We start from the raw sequence: 6703 nt of genomic DNA, 5'->3' as shown, positions 1-6703 counted from the left end.
AGCAGAGAAATTGTGGTCAATACCACTGGTTTCACAGAATTCATCAAACTGTTGGTTTTTGAATTCTCCACCATTGTCGCTTCTAATATAAGCTACTTTTAGGTCTTTGTCAATTTCAAGCTTTCTAATAAGTGTAGTGAACATCTCAAAAGTTTCATCCTTGCTACTTAGCAAGATGATCCAAGTGTACTGAGAGAAATCATCTACAATGACCAAGGAAAATTTCTTACCTCCCAAGCTGAGTGGCTGGATAGGTCCGAAAAGATCCAAGTGTAGTAATTCCAATGGTCTCTTGGTTGAGACGATATTTTTACTTTGAAATGACTTTTTGGTTTGTTTCCCTTACTGACAAGCTTTACATAATTGATCTTTCTCAAATTTCAATTTGGGTAATCCCTCAACTAATTGCTTTCTAGTTAATTTGGCAAGAAGATCCATGCTGACATGCCCAAGTCTTCTATGCCATAGCCAGGAGTTATCCTCTTTAGACACTAAGCATATGTTTTTAGAAAACTGTTTTTCTAAATTTAGCATGTATACATTATCTAAACGAGGGGCAGTTAAAATCAATTCATTTGTGTTCCCCTCGATTATTTGACACTTAGTGTCATCGAATACAACCTTTCTGCCGCTCTTGCAAAGCTGAGCTACACTCATTAGGTTGTATTTGAGACCTTTGACTAAGGAGACAGACTCAATAGTTGGGTTACCTCCGATAGTACCTGAGCCGACTATCTTACCCTTCTTATTGTCGCCAAAGCTTACACTTCCACCTCGTTTAAGCTCTAGTGTGATGAATTGTGTTTCATCACCTGTCATGTGTCTTGAGCATGCGCTGTCTATATACCACAGCTTTGACTTCTCTACGCATGTCAAGCTAACCTGCATTTTAAACTATTCATTTTTAGGTACCCAATTCTTTTTGGGTCCTTTCTTGTTAGTGTAAACAGGTGCAAAATCAAACTTTAATTTGTGACGACATACTTTTATAGTGTGGCCTAGCTTACCACAAAAGTCACAAAATACTACCCTTTGGGGGTTGTACTGAGTGCGGTCAGCATTGTTGTGCTGGGCATGCCAGCATACCTTTGTGGAATGTCCTTTTCTTCCGCAGAAGTCACATTGGACAACTCGCTTGTTATGCCAACACACTTCTTTTGTGTGCCCCCTTTTTCCACAACATTCACATTGAGTAAACTGCTTATGCTGACTAGTACTTGTGTACTCAGCATGGGGTTTATCTCTTTTTGAGCCTTTTATTTGACTATGTAAGATTGTGACATCCTTTCTAAGTTTCTTTGACTCAGATTGAACATCCGTGACAAGCTTATGCATTATTTGCATGTTGGTATGTAAATCTGAGTTGTCCTGGGGGAGATATCGGAGGTCACTCAGCTTGACCTCTTCAATCTCGTCACACCGCCTGCTGAGTGATTTGATTTTCTTGTTGCACTTTTTAGTTAGTGTATATAAATCACTCAAGGCATTTACCATTTCGTTTCTAAGCAAAAGTAGGGATGTTACCTCATTGTTGTGTTCCTCCTGGTCAGTTTCATCAGAGAGGTCAGCTTGCTCAGATTGAGATTGGTCAGCTCCATCATCTGCCATGAAACATATATTGGCAGTTTCATTTTGCTCAGCCTCTGATGAGGTTGACTCATCACTATCACTCCATGTTGCCACCATTGCCTTTTTGCTTCCTTTCTTTTCTTTCTTTAAATTAGGACAGCTTGACTTGATATGCCCAGTTTGGTGACACTCGAAGCAAGTGACAGACTTGGAGCTATCTTTCTTATATCTGTTGTCACTTGGCTCAGCTTTATACCTGTCACCTCTTTTGTATGGCCTTTTGTTGTTCCTGTCATTTCTTCTGAACAGCTTCTTCATCTTTCTAGTGAACATGGCTATTTCCTCATCATCAGTTGACTCAGCTTCTGTGGAGTCAGCTTTCATCACTAGAGATTTCTGTTTCTTATCTTCAGATTTTTCTTTTGCCTCAAAATTTTTCATAGAGATCTCGTGGGTCAGCAGGGATCCGATTAGCTCATCATATTTGTAAGTAGTCAAGTCCTGAGCTTCTTCTACAGCTATTTTCTTTGCTTGCCAACTCTTAGGTAAACTTCTCAAGATCTTCTTCACTTGTTCTTCTTCAGTGAAGTTCTTTCCAAGCCTTTTAAGCTCATTTATAATATTTGTGAACCTTGAGTTCATTTCAGAGATGTCTTCGTTCTCGTTCATCTCGAACAGTTCGTAGAGTCTCATATGCTGATTGACTTTTGACTCCTTAACTTTACTAGTGCCTTCATAGGTTACTTCAAGCTTTTTCCAAATCTCTTGTGCTGACTCACAACCTGAAATCTTATTGTATTCTGCAGCATCTAAAGCACAGTGAAGCATATTTATAGCCGAAACATTATTTTGTAATTTTCTGAGGTCATCCTCTGTCCACTTAGCTTCGCTCTTAACAATTTTCTCATGGTTAACAGTTTTATATGGCACATGTGGACCTTGAACAATTGCAAGCCATGCCAGATATGCTATAAGACAGCTTTGGCCGGATATGACTAAAGTTGTTTTATTTATAAGTTAGATATTGACACTCTTGGAGGTCAGCTTCTAACTCAGCACTTGAAATTACTCAGAGTCTACTTTAAACAATTTTATATGCTGAGTAAACTTCACACACAACACATGCACATATATATATTGAGAGAGAGTTTAGAGATTACTCAGTATCACTTATCCTGGTTCGGCCTCTCCGCCTACGTCCAGTCCCCAGAGTCTTCCGGGCTTTTAGAATCCAATACTGAGCTCTTTAAAGGTAGAGCACAAACCAATTACAAGGTAGTTGAATATGCAAGAGTACCTTCCTCTATTCGTCTACTCAACTCCTACTAAGTGTTACAACCCAGCACCTAGATTTCTCTACCACTGAATGTTTACAACCAAACACTCAGCACAACACTCTCAATTTTACAATTGATAAACACTTGTTCCTTTTCAAATAAAGAACACTTTAGAAGATTACAAGTAATCACTCTAGCATTTACACAAGGAATAGAAGATGGGTGTAAGATCTCTTTTTGTATCTAAGTGCTTTTGTATCTTTTCTCTCTTGTATTTTTCTTTTTGTGATACGGCAATGATCCAAGAAGTTTGATTGTCCTTAAATAGGGAAAATCTGTGATGGATCATTTTGAAATGATGTAGCCATTGATGTTAAAACGACTCTTTTAGGGGACAGATTCTGGTCAGCTTCAGACTGTTCTGGCCATTCCCTTCCTCTGCATTCCTTCAGACGTCAGGCTTGTCTTCTTGCGTCTGGCTTGTGTTTTTGTGTCAGTTGTCCTTTACTAATAATCCATTGACCCATACATCTTGGAATGTGTCTTCTGTGTATTTCCAAGGATTCAATTATTGGTGCAGAGGGGCGGTAATCATTGTCTTTTAGCAAACGACTTTTTCATGCTGTCCTGAAGAATCACTCAGCTTCTATTGCGTAAATCATTGTCATCGGCAATTTCCAAGATGAGTATATTTTTAGTCAGCTCAGCTTCGTGAGACAGTTGTTGTGGGCGTGTATGTCTTTGTCTTTTGATGCTAAGTTTGATTCCACTCAGCTTGATACTTTAGGCTTCTATGCTGACCTCTTCCTGTCTTACTTTTTATATTTATCTTTATTTATATTTATACTCAACATTGAACAAACGGATTAGTACAATTAAAATAAAGCACTTAAATTTAATTGTCTCTTAATCATGGATGATTTTGTCAAATCAAAATCTTGTGGAAAGGTGTTTCAACAAATAGGTCTATGGTTTTTGAAGAAATATCAATTTAGGCCTCACGTACCAAATAGTACCAATATAGGCTTAACCTTTAAAAAAGGTACAAATTTAGGCCTTCTCGAGGTCTAAATTGGTACTCTTTTTTAACGTTAAACCTATATTGGTACTATTTGGTATGTCGAGTTCAAATTGATACTTCCCAAAAACCATAAACCTATTTTGGTATATCTTAACCCTTTTTTCCCTTTTTTAACTTATTTGTAAGTTTAACTTTAGTTTTTGTTTCCATCAGCATAATTCAATAACTTGTATTTTCTTTTCTATAGGAGATTTTCTGGGATTTCAGTATAGCAATAAGTAAATTATAGAATTCCAGTACTTCCATCTTCTTAAAATTTGCAATGTATAATTCCATAGTTAGTGAAATGTGAAAGAAATTGCAAATTTCTCTAATTAATTTGATTTCAAACACCTTGTATTCTATTTCTACATTCAAATGTTCTTGTTCATTTGTTCTGTCATAAATTTGGTAATGTTACTCCGTTTTCAAAGTGTCATGTTGCTCTGTTCTCAAAGTGTTATGTTGCTTGGTTTACGTGTTATATATTGCATATAGGTTGATGACAACTAGTTAAAGAAGACCAAAACACTTTTCCTTGTGTTTTTTTAGTGTGGTTATACTACTTAGAAATAATTCTTACTTATTCTAATTTTATATTATTGTTTAGTTTGTGATGGGGCCAAACTTCTTCATCTCCTTTTCTGAAGATTTAAGGTATTTATCACTTTAATATTATTATATTATGTAGAATTTAGTGTTTATTTTTTATACTAATTTATTCTTTTAATTTTTTAAATGCAGATGAAGCTTTTTTTCTTGTATGGATTTGGAGTTTGTTCTACAGTCTCAAAGTAGAAGATTGTTTTTAGATTTAATGTTTTTTATAGATTCTTTATGTTTTCCAATGTGATTAAATTAACGGTTTAATTTTTACCACTCTTAGAATAATTTACATTTCTAATGTGGATTGATGGAATATTAGATTGAGATAATAATATTAGTTAATGAATTTTTTCTCTTATGCTTTCGGCACAATTAAGTTTTGATTTATGATAAATATAATGCAACAATTCATATTGTCACAATTAAAAGCAATTTGTGAATAAACCAATTAATTTGTTGGGATTAATATAACCATTAGCAATGATATTCAATGGATTTATGACGATTTACTAGTCACAATAAATTAAATATATACTGACGAATCTAGTTTGTCAAAATATTGTTTCAGGTTTAATTATTTGCAACAAATATTATTTGTCATATTAACTAATTTGTCACAACAAGTACTAATGTTTTGTCAAAATAACTTACATATCGAGACTAATATAAACTTGTAGCAACCAAATATAATACATATTCTAACAAGCTATTAGTCACAACATATATCACAAAGGTGACTAATGAAATTTTGTCACAACATCATCTTAATAACAGAGACAAACCATAATTTTGTCACAATAAATTTATTGAGACGAGCTTATTGCAACGAATTTATGACCAATTCTTTTGTCACTGCAAATATATTGTGACGAAATATGAACATATTGTGACGATTTTTTTTGTAACAATAAAGTCTTTTTTTGTAGTGTACTTTTCCTAGTATAGTTTTATGTTTAGAATTTTTTTCTCTTAAATACCCTCATTCTAAACACTATAAAACCATCATAATCCATCATTAAATTTATCCCTGCCAAACCTCCTTTCCTAGTTTTTTTCTTTCACTGTCGCAGCAGCAGGTACAGGTAAATTTACTTTTTATTTTATTTTTGGACTTCATGTAGACTTGATGGGATAGGTCGAAAAATAGGTTTTTTTTTTACTTTTTTTTTTCTTTCTCACTTTCTTGGCTATTGTAGAGTTAAAAAGAATCCAAGAATAATAGATTATAAATTATGTTGTTTTATTTATGTGAACACATAAAACTGAATTCATCACAAAAATAGGTTGTTTGTTTTATTAGCCTTGGGAGTTTTATGTCCTATTAGTTAAAAGAGACAATTTTTATTCCACGACATGTGCTAAATCTTAGAAATATATTTGTTTGCTAACTAAATTAAACTATAACTAAATAACAACTACTAATTCAATTTTTTTCTTGATCATGCTATTTCAAAACAAATATAATCAACAGAATCATATAAATATCTACCACTAACAAATTTTTTATTTGTTTCTGTCAGAACTATCGTGTGATCAATTTACTTTGACATTTTTCTTACTCATGGCAGCGCCATCATCTTCAAATACCAGTATTATATAATTGAATTGTTTTTGTTTTTCTTGAAAACTAGCATAAAGAATTTCTATGACAGTTTGAATGAATTTCAATGGAACATTGCATACATATCTATTTTTTTTATCCATAGCTGCTAGCACGAGCAAAAAAAAAAAGCGATTCCAAGAAAAAATGGAATGATGTAGAATTTAATGCGTTTCTTGATATATGTGTCCGGGGCACTACTCTTGGTAAAAAAAGTGGAGGGGGATGTGGTCTGAAAGGATGGCCATGGGTAGAAAATGAAATGAAAATTGTGGGTCACATGTTTACTAAAGATCACATGAGACATAAATGAGATTCGATGAAAGTACATTGGAAACTATGGAAAGATCTAAAGGGAAAAGAGACTGGATTAGGATGGGATCCTATTAAAGGCACAGTTGAAGCTTCCGATGAGTGGTGGAATGCTAAGATACAAGTAAGTTGAGTCTGATAACATTTATTTGAATAATAAATTTTAAACTAATTAGTTAATTTATGAATAATTTTATTTCCACTTGTAATGTCTAGGAAATGCAAGTTATGCTCCATTACGTGAGAAAGGAATTAGACAAGATGTCTATGAAAAATATG

The sequence above is a fragment of the Euphorbia lathyris genome, chromosome 3, assembly GCF_963576675.1.
Source record: "Euphorbia lathyris chromosome 3, ddEupLath1.1, whole genome shotgun sequence".
NCBI classification, from domain to species: domain Eukaryota; kingdom Viridiplantae; phylum Streptophyta; class Magnoliopsida; order Malpighiales; family Euphorbiaceae; genus Euphorbia; species Euphorbia lathyris.
The sequence above is the reverse complement of the archived record's forward strand: the minus strand, read 5'-3'. Positions refer to the sequence as shown.